The sequence below is a fragment of the Rutidosis leptorrhynchoides genome, chromosome 3, assembly GCF_046630445.1.
Source record: "Rutidosis leptorrhynchoides isolate AG116_Rl617_1_P2 chromosome 3, CSIRO_AGI_Rlap_v1, whole genome shotgun sequence".
In the NCBI taxonomy this organism is placed as follows: domain Eukaryota; kingdom Viridiplantae; phylum Streptophyta; class Magnoliopsida; order Asterales; family Asteraceae; genus Rutidosis; species Rutidosis leptorrhynchoides.
Genome location: NC_092335.1, coordinates 455,161,009 through 455,176,207, shown reverse-complemented (window position 1 = coordinate 455,176,207; position 15,199 = coordinate 455,161,009).

The window sequence follows — 15,199 nt, the reverse complement described above, 5'->3', positions numbered from 1 at the left end:
AAGTTCTAGTTACATAAAATCAAGAATACTTTCAAGTTTGCTAGCTCACTTCCAATCTTGTAAGGTGATCATCCAACCTCAAGAAATCTTTGTTTCTTACAGTAGGTTATCATTCTAATACAAGGTAATAATAATATCCAAACTTTGGTTCAATTTCTATAACTATAACAATCTAATTTCAAGTGATGATCTTACTTGAACTTGTTTTCGTGTCATGATTCTGCTTCAAGAACTTCGAGCCATCCAAGGATCCGTTGAAGCTAGATCCATTTTTCACTTTTCCAGTAGGTTTATCCAAGGAACTTAAGGTAGTAATGATGTTCATAACATCATTCGATTCATACATATAAAGCTATCTTATTCGAAGGTTTAAACTTGTAATCACTAGAACATAGTTTAGTTAATTCTAAACTTGTTCGCAAACAAAAGTTAATCCTTCTAACTTGACTTTTAAAATCAACTAAAAACATGTTCTATATCTATATGATATGCTAACTTAATGATTTAAAACCTGGAAACACAAAAAACACCGTAAAACCGGATTTACGCCGTCGTAGTAACACCGCGGGCTGTTTTGGGTTAGTTAATTAAAAACTATGATAAACTTTGATTTAAAAGTTTTTATTCTGAGAAAATGATTTTTATTATGAACATGAAACTATATCCAAAAATTATGGTTAAACTCAAAGTGGAAGTATGTTTTCTAAAATGGTCATCTAGACGTCGTACTTTCGACTGAAATGACTACCTTTACAAAAACGATTTGTAACTTATTTTTCCCACTATAAACCTATACTTTTTCTGTTTAGATTCATAAAATAGAGATCAATATGAAACCATAGCAATTTGATTCACTCAAAACGGATTTAAAATGAAGAAGTTATGGGTAAAACAAGATTGGATAATTTTTCTCATTTTAGCTACGTGAAAATTGGTAACAAATCTATTCCAACCATAACTTAATCAACTTGTATTGTATATTATGTAATCTTGAGATACCATAGACACGTATACAATGTTTCGACCTATCATGTCGACACATCTATATATATTTCGGAACAACCATAGACACTCTATATGTGAATGTTGGAGTTAGCTATACAGGGTTGAGGTTGATTCCAAAATATATACAGTTTGAGTTGTGATCAATACTGAGATACGTATACACTGGGTCGTGGATTGATTCAAGATAATATTTATCGATTTATTTCTGTACATCTAACTGTGGACAACTAGTTGTAGGTTACTAACGAGGACAGGTGACTTAATAAACTTAAAACATCAAAATATATTAAAAGTGTTGTAAATATATTTTGAACATACTTTGATATATATGTATATATTGTTATAGGTTCGTGAATCAACCAGTGGCCAAGTCTTACTTCCCGACGAAGTAAAAAATCTGTGAAAGTGAGTTATAGTCCCACTTTTAAAATCTAATATTTTTGGGATGAGAATACATGCAGGTTTTATAAATGATTTACAAAATAGACACAAGTACGTGAAACTACATTCTATGGTTGAATTATCGAAATAGAATATGCCCCTTTTTATTAAGTCTGGTAATCTAAGAATTAGGGAACAGACACCTTAATTGACGCGAATCCTAAAGATAGATCTATTGGGCCTAACAAACCCCATTCAAAGTACCGGATGCTTTAGTACTTCGAAATTTATATCATATCCGAAGGGTGTCCCGGAATGATGGGGATATTCTTATATATGCATCTTGTTAATGTCTGTTACCAGGTGTTCACCATATGAATAATTTTTATCTCTATGTATGGGATGTGTATTGAAATATGAAATCTTGTGGTCTATTATTATGATTTGATATTATATAGGTTAAACCTATAACTCACCAACATTTTTGTTGACGTTTTAAGCATGTTTATTCTCAGGTGATTATTAAGAGCTTCCGCTGTCGCATACTTAAATAAGGACGAGATTTGGAGTCCATGCTTGTATGATATTGTGTAAAAACTGCATTCAAGAAACTTATTTTGTTGTAACATATTTGTATTGTAAACCATTATGTAATGGTCGTGTGTAAACAGGATATTTTAGATTATCATTATTTGATAATCTACGTAAAGCTTTTTAAACCTTTATTGATGAAATAAAGGTTATGGTTTGTTTTAAAATGAATGCAGTCTTTGAAAAACGTCTCATATAGAGGTCAAAACCTCGCAACGAAATCAATTAATATGGAACGTTTTTAATCAATAAGAACGGGACATTTCAGTTGGTATCCGAGCGTTGGTCTTAGAGAACCAGAATTTTGCATTAGTGTGTCTTATCGAGTTTGTTAGGATGTATTAGTGAGTCTGGACTTCGACCGTGTTTACTTGAAAAATGATTGCTTAACAAATTTTGTTGGAAACTATATATTTTTAACATGTGAATATTATGTGATATATTAATCTCTTAACGCGTTTGATATTATGTGATAGATGTCTACCTCTAGAACAAGTCCCATTGACTCACCTAATAATAATGAAGAGTCAAATGTAAATTGGAATGATTCGTGGACTGATTCACAAGTTCCCGAAGAGGAACCGGAAGAAGAGTCGGAACCGGAAGAAGAATCAGAACCGGAAGAAGAATCGGAACCGGATGAAGAAATAGAACCGGTGGGGGAAATAATAAAACGGTTAAGTAAAAGAAAATCCTCAACCAACCGACCAAGGTTAATTATGGTCAATGGTGTTTCCGCCAAGGAAGCAAAATATTGGGAGGATTACCAATTCTCCGATGAATCGGATTCCGACGAGAATTCCGATGATGTTATAGAAATTACCCCAACTGAATTTAAAAAGGCAAAAGAAAATAATAAGGGAAAGGGCATAAAAATAGAGAAATCTAATTCCAACCCCGATGAACTTTATATGTATCGTCAACCCCCGAAGTCCTTAAGTTGTAACAATGACCCGAGAACCTCTAAACCACCAGGTTTTTCTAAACCAATGTGGAAAACGACGGCTCGTATTAGGGGAACATCATATATCCCTAGAAACTTGGCAAAATGAACCAAAACCGAAGAAGAAGAAACAAGCGAGTCGGAATAAGATAGTTGTATTCGTGTGGTGTAATATATGTAATATAGTGTGCTTATGCTTTATGATATATGTAAAAATTGCTTGTATTAATAAGTATTTTTTTTTATGAATCTAACTCTTGTCTATTTTACAGTATAAAAACACAAAATGGATAGACGACCCAATATTTTAAGAGACCTACCCGGAGACATGATTGATGAAATCTTGTCTAGAGTCGGTCAGAATTCTTCGGCACAACTATTTAAGGCGAGATCAGTTTGTAAGACATTCGAAGAACGTTCCAAGAATGCCTTGGTTTATAAAAGGCTTTCGTTCGAAAGATGGGGGATATCACATTGGGAAATCCATAAGTTACGATGTGTTTACTTTGACGCATATATTGCGGGGAACCCAAATGCTATTTTACGCAATGGGTTAAGAAATTATTTTGACTCAATATATCCGAATATTGGACTTCGTGATTTAGAAAAAGCGGCTAACATGCAACATAAAGAAGCATGTTATGCTTACGGATTAGTAATGTTCGCTTCTCACCAAAGTGAGAACAAGAACATCGGGTTACAACTATTAAACAAAACGTTCCCACAAGTGACGGAGTCGGTAATTGGGGTAAGAAATGAGGTTTTTAGATTGTTACGGGACTGTTGGACATTACGTAACCCTCGTCCCTTTGACGACGTTACAACACGCTGTCTTATCAACGGCCATAACGGTTATGTTCCACAAGACCAAGGATGGGAAGTAATCCTAGTAAAACCAGAATGCATGACTTGTTTCTGGACGTATGAATTACGTGTCTTTATTGCCTTTGCTGAACGACTTGTGTACTAGCTAGAATTATCTTCACAACCATCTTGTATCAAATTTATTGTGTGCTATATTTCATGCTATATGTAAAATAAGCGGTATTGTAAGTTTGTAAAATATTGTGTAAAAGTTTGAACGCGAAATATTATTATAATCAGTTTTTCATATAGAATTGTAGTAGTTGAATTGTATATTAGCTACTAAGTATGAACTTAACGGGTAGGTACTACCCGAATTTAAACTTATAAAACGCTAATATGAAGAAAAAGCTTTTATAAATGAGTTCATATTATGCTACGAAATACTATTAACTACTCTTAATATTCTGTATGATTAACTTGTTCCATTTGACTATTTTGAAGGAAATGGCACCGACTACTCGACACACCGTGAATATGAATGACGAGGAATTCTGTACTTTTCTAGCTTCAAACATAGCCGCAGTACAGGCTGCGCTACATACCAACAATAACCTTGGATCTAGCAGTATAGGAAATCGTGTAGGATGCAGCTACAAAGAATTCACTGCCTGCAAACCTTTGGAATTTGATGGAACCGAAGGACCGATCGGATTGAAACGGTGGACCGAGAAGGTCGAATCGGTGTTTGCCATAAGTAAGTGTACTGAAGAGGACAAAGTGAAGTACGCTACGCATACCTTCACAGGTTCTGCGTTAACATGGTGGAATACCTATCTAGAGCAAGTGGGACAAGACGATGCGTACGCACTACCGTGGTCAGCATTCAAGCACTTGATGAACGAGAAGTACCGTCCCAGAACCGAGGTCAATAAGCTCAAGACAGAACTTAGAGGGTTACGAACCCAAGGATTTGATATTACCACATACGAAAGACGATTCACAGAATTGTGCCTATTGTGTCCGGGAGCATTCGAAGATGAGGAAGAGAAGATCGACGCGTTTGTGAAAGGATTACCAGAAAGAATCCAAGAAGATATAAGTTCACACGAGCCCGCCTCCATACAACAGGCATGTAGAATGGCTCACAAACTAGTGAACCATATTGAAGAAAGAATTAAAGAACATACTGCTGAAGAGGCCAATGTGAAGCAAGTCAAAAGAAAGTGGGAGGAAAACAGTGATAAGAATCACCAATACAACAACAACAGCAATTACAACAATAATCGCAACAATTATCCCAACAATCGCAACATCAATCGCAACTACAACAAACGGCTCAACAACAACAACAACAACAACAACAACAACAACAGCAACTACAACAATCATCCCAACAACAATAATAACCGCAACAACAACAACAATCAGAAGCAGCTATGCCAAAGGTGTGAAAAGTATCACTCGGGGTTCTGTACCAAATTTTGCAACAAGTGTAAAAGAAATGGTCATAGCGCGGCGAAGTATGAGGTCTACGGACCAGGGGTTAATAGAACGAAAGGAACAAATGGTGTCGGAACGAGTAATGGCGGAGCAAGTAGTGTCGGAGCAAGTTATGCCAATGTAGTTTGTTATAAATGTGGAAAACTGGGCCACATTATTAGAAATTGCCCGAACCAGGAGAACATGAATGGACAAGGCCGCGGAAGAGTTTTCAATATTAATGCGGCAGAGGCACAGGAAGACCCGGAGCTTGTTACGGGTACGTTTCTTATTGACAATAAATCTGCTTACGTTTTATTTGATTCGGGTGCGGATAGAAGCTATATGAGTAGAGATTTTTGTGCTAAATTAAGTTGTCCATTGACGCCTTTGGATAGTAAATTTTTACTCGAATTAGCAAATGGTAAATTAATTTCAGCAGATAATATATGTCGGAATCGAGAAATTAAACTGGTTAGCGAAACATTTAAGATTGATTTGATACCAGTAGAGTTAGGGAGTTTTGATGTGATAATCGGTATGGACTGGTTGAAAGAAGTGAAAGCAGAGATCGTTTGTTACAAAAATGCAATTCGCATTATACGAGAAAAAGGAAAACCCTTAATGGTGTACGGAGAAAAGGGCAACACGAAGCTACATCTTATTAGTAATTTGAAGGCACAAAAACTAATAAGAAAAGGTTGCTATGTTGTTCTAGCACACGTCGAGAAAGTACAAACTGAAGAAAAGAGCATCAATGATGTTCCCATTACAAAAGAATTTCCCGATGTATTTCTGAAAGAATTATCAGGATTACCCCCACATCGATCCGTTGAATTTCAAAAAGATCTTGTACCAGGAGCTGCACCAATAGCTCGTGCTCCTTACAGACTCGCACCCAGTGAGATGAAAGAACTGCAAAGCCAATTACAAGAACTTTTAGAGCGTGGTTTCATTCGACCAAGCACATCACCGTGGGGAGCTCCTGTTTTGTTTGTCAAGAAGAAAGATGGTACATTCAGGTTGTGTATCGACTACCGAGAGTTGAACAAACTTACCATCAAGAACCGCTACCCACTACCGAGAATCGATGACTTATTTGATCAACTACAAGGCTCGTCTGTTTATTCAAAGATTGACTTACGTTCCGGGTATCATCAAATGCGGGTGAAAGAAGATGATATTCCAAAGACTGCTTTCAGAACACGTTACGGTCATTACGAGTTTATGGTCATGCCGTTTGGTTTAACTAATGCACCAGCTGTGTTCATGGACCTTATGAACTGAGTGTGTGGACCATACCTTGACAAGTTTGTCATTGTTTTCATTGATGACATACTTATTTACTCAAAGAATGACCAAGAACACGGTGTACATTTGAGAAAGGTGTTAGAAGTATTGAGGAAGGAAGAATTGTACGCTAAGTTTTCAAAGTGTGCATTTTGGTTGGAAGAAGTTCAATTCCTCGGTCACATAGTGAACAAAGAAGGTATTAAGGTGGATCCGGCAAAGATAGAAACTGTTGAAAAGTGGGAAACCCCGAAAACTCTGAAACACATACGCCAGTTTTTAGGACTAACTGGTTACTACAGAAGGTTCATCCAAGACTTTTCCAGAATAGCAAAACCCTTGACTGCATTAACGTATAAAGGGAAGAAATTTGAATGGAATGATGAACAAGAGAAAGCGTTTCAGTTATTAAAGAAAAAGCTAACTACGGCACTTATATTGTCATTGACTGAAGGGAATGATGATTTTGTGATTTATTGTGACGCATCAAAGCAAGGTCTCGGTTGTGTATTAATGCAACGAACGAAGGTGATTGCTTATGCGTCTAGACAATTGAAGATTCACGAACAAAATTATACGATGCATGATTTGGAATTAGGCGCGGTTGTTTTTGCATTAAAGACTTGGAGGCACTACTTATATGGGGTCAAAAGTATTATATATACCGACCACAAAAGTCTTCAACACATATTTAATCAGAAACAACTGAATATGAGGTAGCGTAGGTGGATTGAATTATTGAATGATTACGACTTTGAGATTCGTTACCACCCGGGGAAGGCAAATGTGGTAGCCGATGCCTTGAGCAGGAAGGACAGAGAACCCATTCGAGTAAAATCTATGAATATAATGATTCATAATAACCTTACTACTCAAATAAAGGAGGCGCAACAAGGAGTTTTAAAAGAGGGAAATTTAAAGGATGAAATACCCAAAGGATCGGAGAAACATCTTAATATTCGGGAAGACGGAACCCGGTATAGGGCTGAAAGGATTTGGGTACCAAAATTTGGAGATATGAGAGAAATGGTACTTAGAGAAGCTCATAAAACCAGATACTCAATACATCCTGGAACGGGGAAGATGTACAAGGATCTCAAGAAACATTTTTGGTGGCCGGGTATGAAAACCGATGTTGCTAAATACGTAGGAGAATGTTTGACGTGTTCTAAGGTCAAAGCTGAGCATCAGAAACCATCAGGTCTACTTCAACAACCCGAAATCCCGGAATGGAAATGGGAAAACATTACCATGGATTTCATCACTAAATTGCCAAGGACTGCAAGTGGTTTTGATACTATTTGGGTAATAGTTGATCGTCTCACCAAATCAGCACATTTCCTGCCAATAAGAGAAGATGACAAGATGGAGAAGTTAGTACGACTGTATTTGAAGGAAGTCGTCTCCAGACATGGAATACCAATCTCTATTATCTCTGATAGGGATGGCAGATTTATTTCAAGATTCTGGCAGATATTACAGCAAGCATTAGGAACTCGTCTAGACATGAGTACTGCCTATCATCCACAAACTGATGGGCAGAGCGAAAGGACGATACAAACGCTTGAAGACATGCTACAAGCATGTGTTATTGATTTCAGAAACAGTTGGGATCGACATCTACCGTTAGCAGAATTTTCCTACAACAACAGCTACCATTCAAGCATTGAGATGGCGCCGTTTGAAGCACTTTATGGTAGAAAGTGCAGGTCTCCGATTTATTGGAGTGAAGTGGGGGATAGACAGATTACGGGTCCGGAGATTATACAAGAAACTACCGAGAAGATCATCCAAATTCAACAACGGTTGAAAACCGCCCAAAGTCGACAAAAGAGCTACGTTGACATTAAAAGAAAAGATATAGAATTTGAAATTGAAGAAATGGTCATGCTTAAAGTTGCACCTTGGAAAGGCGTTGTTCGATTTGGTAAACGAGGGAAATTAAATCCAAGGTATATTGGACCATTCAAGATTATTGATCGTGTCGGACCAGTAGCTTACCGACTTGAGTTACCTCAACAACTCGCGGCTGTACATAACACTTTCCACGTCTCGAATTTGAAGAAATGTTTTGCTAAAGAAGATCTCACTATTCAGTTAGATGAAATCCAAATCAACGAAAAACTTCAATTCATCGAAGAACCCATCGAAATAATGGATCGTGAGGTTAAAAGACTTAAGCAAAACAAGATACCAATTGTTAAGGTTCGATGGAATGCTCGTAGAGGACCCGAGTTCACCTGGGAGCGTGAAGATCAGATGAAGAAGAAATACCCGCATCTATTTCCAGGAGATTCGTCAACACCTTCAACAGCTTAAAATTTCGGGACGAAATTTATTTAACGGGTAGGTACTGTAGTGACCCGAACTTTTCCATGTTTATATATTAATTGAGATTTATATTTACATGATTAAGTGTTTCCAACATGTTAAGCAATCAAACTTGTTAAGACTTGATTAATTGAAATAGGTTTCATATAGACAATTGACCACCCAAGTTGACCGGTGATTCACGAACATTAAAACTTGTAAAAACTATACGATGACATATATATGGTTATATATATAGTTAACATGATTTTATTATAAGTATGTATCTCATTAGGTATTTTAACAATGAGTTATATACATAAAAATGAGACTATTAATTTAAGAAACTCGAAAACGATATATATAACGATTATCGTTATAACAACGTCTTACTAGGTACATATGAATCATATTAAGATATTGATACACTTGGTTAATTATGTTAAATGATAAGTAAATATATTATTAAGTGTATTAACAATGAAATACATATGTAAAAATAAGACTACTAACTTAATGATTTCGAAACGAGACATATATGTAACGATTATCGTTGTAACGACATTTAACTGTATATATATCATACTAAGATATATTATATATCATAATATCATGATAATATAACAATTTAACATCTCATTTGTTATAATAAATAATGGGTTAACAACATTCAACAAGATCGTTAACCTAAAGGTTTCAAAACAACATTTACATGTAACGACTAACGATGACTTAACGACTCAGTTAAAATGTATATACATGTAGTGTTTTAATATGTATTCATACACTTTTGAAAGACTTCAAGACACTTATCAAAATACTTCTACTTAACAAAAATGCTTACAATTACATCCTCGTTCAGTTTCATCAACAATTCTACTCGTATGCACCCGTATTCGTACTCGTACAATACACAGCTTTTAGATGTATGTACTATTGGTATATACACTCCAATGATCAGCTCTTAGCAGCCCATGTGAGTCACCTAACACATGTGGGAACCATCATTTGGCAACTAGCATGAAATATCTCATAAAATTACAAAAATATGAGTAATCATTCATGACTTATTTACATGAAAACAAAATTACATATCCTTTATATCTAATCCATACACCAACGACCAAAAACACCTACAAACACTTTCATTCTTCAATTTTCTTCATCTAATTTATCTCTCTCAAGTTCTATCTTCAAGTTCTAAGTGTTCTTCATATATTCTACAAGTTCTAGTTACATAAAATCAAGAATACTTTCAAGTTTGCAAGCTCACTTCCAATCTTGTAAGGTGATCATCCAACCTCAAGAAATCTTTGTTTCTTATAGTAGGTTATCATTCTAATACAAGGTAATAATCATATTCAAACTTTGGTTCAATTTTTATAACTATAACAATCTTATTTCAAGTGATGATCTTACTTGAACTTGTTTTCGTGTCATGATTCTGCTTCAAGAACTTCGAGCCATCCAAGGATCCGTTGAAGCTAGATCCATTTTTCACTTTTCCAGTAGGTTTATCCAAGGAACTTAAGGTAGTAATGATGTTCATAACATCATTCGATTCATACATATAAAGCTATCTTATTCGAAGGTTTAAACTTGTAATCACTAGAACATAGTTTAGTTAATTCTAAACTTGTTCGCAAACAAAAGTTAATCCTTCTAACTTGACTTTTAAAATCAACTAAACACATGTTCTATATCTATATGATATGCTAACTTAATGATTTAAAACCTGGAAACACGAAAAACACCGTAAAACCGGATTTACGCCGTCGTAGTAACACTGCGGGCTGTTTTGGGTTAGTTAATTAAAAACTATGATAAACTTTGATTTAAAAGTTGTTATTCTGAGAAAATGATTTTTATTATGAACATGAAACTATATCCAAAAATTATGGTTAAACTCAAAGTGGAAGTATGTTTTCTAAAATGGTCATCTAGACGTCGTTCTTTCGACTGAAATGACTACCTTTACAAAAATGAATTGTAACTTATTTTTCTGACTATAAACCTATACTTTTTCTGTTTAGATTCATAAAATAGAGTTCAATATGAAACCATAGCAATTTGATTCACTCAAAACGGATTTAAAATGAAGAAGTTATGGGTAAACAAGATTGGATAATTTTTCTCATTTTAGCTACGTGAAAATTGGTAACAAATCTATTCCAATCATAACTTAATCAACTTGTATTGTATATTATGTAATCTTGAGATACCATAAACACGTATACAATGTTTCGACCTATCATGTCGACACATCTATATATATTTCGGAACAACCATAGACACTCTATATGTGAATGTTGGAGTTAGCTATACAGGGTTGAGGTTGATTCCAAAATATATATAGTTTGAGTTGTGATTAATACTGAGATACGTATACACTGGGTCGTGGATTGATTCAAGATAATATTTATCGATTTATTTCTGTACATCTAACTGTGGACAACTAGTTGTAGGTTACTAACGAGGACAGCTGACTTAATAAACTTAAAACATCAAAATATATTAAAAGTGTTGTAAATATATTTTGAACATACTTTGATATATATGTATATATTGTTATAGGTTCGTGAATCAACCAGTGGCCAAGTCTTACTTCCCGACGAAGTAAAAAATCTGTGAAAGTGAGTTATAGTCCCACTTTTAAAATCTAATATTTTTGGGATGAGAATACATGCAGGTTTTATAAATGATTTACAAAATAGACACAAGTACGTGAAACTACATTCTATGGTTGAATTATCGAAATCGAATATGCCCCTTTTTATTAAGTCTGGTAATCTAAGAATTAGGGAACAGACACCCTAATTGACGCGAATCCTAAAGATAGATCTATTGGGCCTAACAAACCCCATCCAAAGTACCGGATGCTTTAGTACTTCGAAATTTATATCATATCCGAAGGGTGTCCCGGAATGATGGGGATATTCTTATATATGCATCTTGTTAATGTCGGTTACCAGGTGTTCACCATATGAATGATTTTTATCTCTATGTATGGGATGTGTATTGAAATATGAAATCTTGTGGTCTATTATTATGATTTGATATATATAGGTTAAACCTATAACTCACCAACATTTTTGTTGACGTTTTAAGCATGTTTATTCTCAGGTGATTATTAAGAGCTTCTGCTGTCGCATACTAAATAAGGACGAGATTTGGAGTCCATGCTTGTATGATATTGTGTAAAAACTGCATTCAAGAAACTTATTTTATTGTAACATATTTGTATTGTAAACCATTATGTAATGGTCGTGTGTAAACAGGATATTTTAGATTATCATTATTTGATAATCTACGTAAAGCTTTTTAAACCTTTATTGATGAAATAAAGGTTATGGTTTGTTTTAAAATGAATGCAGTCTTTGAAAAACGTCTCATATAGAGGTCAAAACCTCGCAACGAAATCAATTAATATGGAACGTTTTTAATCAATAAGAACGGGACATTTCAGCGCTTTCGGCGTTTTAGCGATTCCGCGGCAGCGGCGCCAAAAATACTTGATGTGTGCGAGGTGGTGTATAAAATACTATTAATTTTTACAAAGAAATACTATTAAATACGATACAATTTTACACAAGATATTTATTTATTTATAGAGTGGATATACCTAAACCTTGCTACAACACTTATAGGCAGTGTACTTAATCGTATAGTAGTGTAGTTTTTAGTAAGTCCGGTTCGTCCACAGGGAACTCTAGCCAAGTTTAACGCTATATTAGTTTTAACTTATAATTGTAAAAATACAAAAATATATATAAGTAGTATTATTATTATAAAGGGGGGTTTTTACCGTTTAATGACCGGTTTGTCGATTTTAAAACTTTAGTCGCAGTTAAAACCTAATGTAAAATATTAAAAATAAATATAACTTAATTTAAAGCGTAAAGTAAATAACGATAATGAAATTGCGATAAATAAAAGTGCGATAAAATAAAATTGCGATAATTAAAGAGTACGATAATTAAAAATGCAATTAAATAAAATGACAATAAATAAAAGTGCGATAATTAAAAGTGCAATTAAATATGAAATATATAAATTATGCTTATTTAAACTTTCGTAATCATGATGTTTGACGTGTTGATTTTAGTTTTATTACCATGGGTTAATTGTCCTTTGTCCTGGATTATTCGATATGTCCATACGGATTTGTCCATAATAGTCCATCAATCATAATCATAAAGTGCGAAAGTCTTCGTCAAATTATTCTTATTCCCGAAGTCAAATATTCCAACTAATTGGGGATTCGAATTGTAACAAGGTCTTAATACTTTGTTTAATGAATACACCAGGTTATCGATTGCGTGTAGACCAAGGTTTTACTACTTTGTTAACAATTACACCAATTACCTTTGAATGTAATCCACCCCTGTTTCAACAAGTCTATTAACTATTAATCCAGTTCCGTGTCCGGTAAAATGAACAATTATTGGTATTTATAGATATCCCGCCCACCGTACCCAGTCAAGCGTATGTGGTTATATATAAATACGTCAAATTATAAGTCTATATATTAAATTAACGAGGTGTCGTTTAGTTAATATAAAGCCCATTAATAGCCCATAGTCTAACTTCCACAAGTGTCGTTCTTTTGTCCAAACCCCAATTATGGTACAAAGCCTAATTACCTAATTTTAATATTTAGCCCAACATCACGATTACTTCGGCATTAAATAAGCATAATAATAATTTAGCTACGAGACATTAAATTAAAAAGGTTGAACATAACTTACAATGATTAAAAATAGCGTAGCGTTACACGGACAGAATTTCGACTTACACCCTTACAACATTCGCTAACATACCCTTATTATTAGAATTAAAATTAAAATTAAAATTAAAATTAAAATTATAATATATATATATATATATATATATATATATATATATATATATATATATATATATATATATATTATACGAGTGAGATAGAGAGAAAGATATATGGATGTCTAAAAGATCGCTCAAAACTGCGAAATTTATAGCATGTGGCCTGACTTTTTGGCTCATGCGATCGCATGAGATTATCTCATGCAGGCCATGCGATCGCATGGCCTGGGATTCCAGCTCACATGTCTTTGTTTGCATTCTGCCGACGGATTTTAAATATAAATATAATATATAAATAATTTTAAGAATTATTTAAATATTATATTATATTTATGTGCATAGTTGACTTGTAATTTTAGATCCGTTGCATCGAGCGTTGAGAGTTGACTTTAGTCCCGGTTCCGGATTTTCGAACGTCCTTGCGTACAATTTAATATCTTGTATTTTGCGTTTCGCGTCTTGTACTCTTGTAATTTTGAGACGTTTCTCATTAATAATTGGAACCACTTTGATTGTATTTTGTACTTTTGAGCTTTTTGGTCGTTTGCGTCTTCAATTCGTCGAATCTGTCTTTTGTCTTCACCTTTTATTATTTAAACGAATATCACTTGTAAATAGAACAGTTGCAACTAAAAGCTTGTCTTTCTTGAGGGATAATGCTATTAAATATATGTTCGTTTTTAGCATTATCAATACAGTAGCAGTTATTATGGAGTAAAATTTAAATTAAGAGTGGAAATGTGCTGCGAGATAAAAGTGGATGAGATGTAACCGTAATTACCACTCTTTAGATATTTTTTCATTTAATCAATTACATAATTAGTTATTAAATTAATAAATGAGTGGTCCACAAGTGTTCTCACCATTTTTTTAAAAATAAGAATGTTCTCATTTGAATACATTTCTATATATATATATATATATATATATATATATATATATATATATATATATATATATATATATATATATACCTGCTGTGTAATGCCCCTCCAAAAAAAAAACAAAACACTGTTGTGTGTCTGCTGTACGTGCATGTATACTGATATGTATATATAGATATTACTGTGTATGTATACTGATATGTATATATATATATATATATATATATATATATATATATATATATATATATCAGTTTATATATAGATATGTACATACATATATATACTGATATGTGAATACCTGTATATATGTATGTATGTGTGTGTGTATATATATGTATATATATAAAATAAAGTCAAAGAAAGTCAATTGGGTTCAAAATGGGTTAAATGAGTCAAATGAGGTAAATTGTGGTCAATATGGGTCAAACGGTCAATTCGGGTCAATATCATATATATATATATATATATATATATATATATATATATATATATATATATATATATATATACACCTGCTGTGTATTGCCTCTCCAAAAAAATAAAAATTAAAAAAAACTGTTGTGTATACCTGCTGTTCTTGTATGCTGATATGTATATATAGATGTATACATAGATATACCTGCTGTGTATGTATACTGATATGTATATATATGTATATATG